Below are 906 nucleotides of genomic sequence, written 5' to 3' on the forward strand. Positions count from 1 at the left end.
ATATATTTTTTTCCTACCTCCTTTCGAAGACTTGGGTTGCTTTTCTGGGTGCCTGATGTCCTCTGCTGGCATTCAGAAATTGTTTTGTGGAATTTACTCGGCGTTTAAATGTTCTTTTGATGAATTTGTGGGGGAGAAAGTGTTCTCCCCGTCCTACTCCTCCGCCACCTTAGCTCCTCCCCAGAAAAAGTAGATCTTTCTTTAAAGATCAAATATATTGGGTTGGCAAAAAAATCAGCTGACACACATACATTATTGATACTAACATAGGTAACTAATGAGAACATAGTGTATAGTGCAGGGAACTCTGCTTAACTCACGGTGGTGACCTGAAAGGGAAGAAAGCCCAAAAGGAAGGGCATGTATGTATATGTATGGCTGATTCACTTTGCTTTACTATGGAAACTCACACAACATTGTGAACAACTCTACTCCTATAAAAATTACTTTTTAAGAGTTGATTAAGATCTTATAGAAAAACCTGAATGAAATTTTTGGCCAACCCAATACATGTGTGTGTATGTTCTCTTACTATATCACATACATTATTGTCTCTTTACATTTTCAAAAAGCCCTGCAGCACAAAATTGTAGCCCTCTTATACAGACAGGAACACCAAACCTCCAAAAGGTGAAATGACTTCATTGATGTGTTTCAAGAGGAGGGTGGCTCAATGGTAAAGAATCCGCCTGCAATGCAGGAGACCTAGGTTCCATACATGGGTCAGGAAGATTCCTCAGGGGAGAAAATGACAACCCACTCCAGTATTCTTGCCTGAGAAATCCCCTGGACAGAGGAGCCTGGCGGGCTACAGTCTACAGACTCGCAAAGAGTCATGACTTAGCAACCAAACAACAAACAACAGGCAGATGAGGATTCAAATTCAGTTTTCCTCATGACCAGCAC

This window comes from Bison bison, unplaced genomic scaffold (genome assembly GCF_000754665.1).
Source record: "Bison bison bison isolate TAMUID 2011002044 unplaced genomic scaffold, Bison_UMD1.0 scf7180017864472, whole genome shotgun sequence".
In the NCBI taxonomy this organism is placed as follows: domain Eukaryota; kingdom Metazoa; phylum Chordata; class Mammalia; order Artiodactyla; family Bovidae; genus Bison; species Bison bison.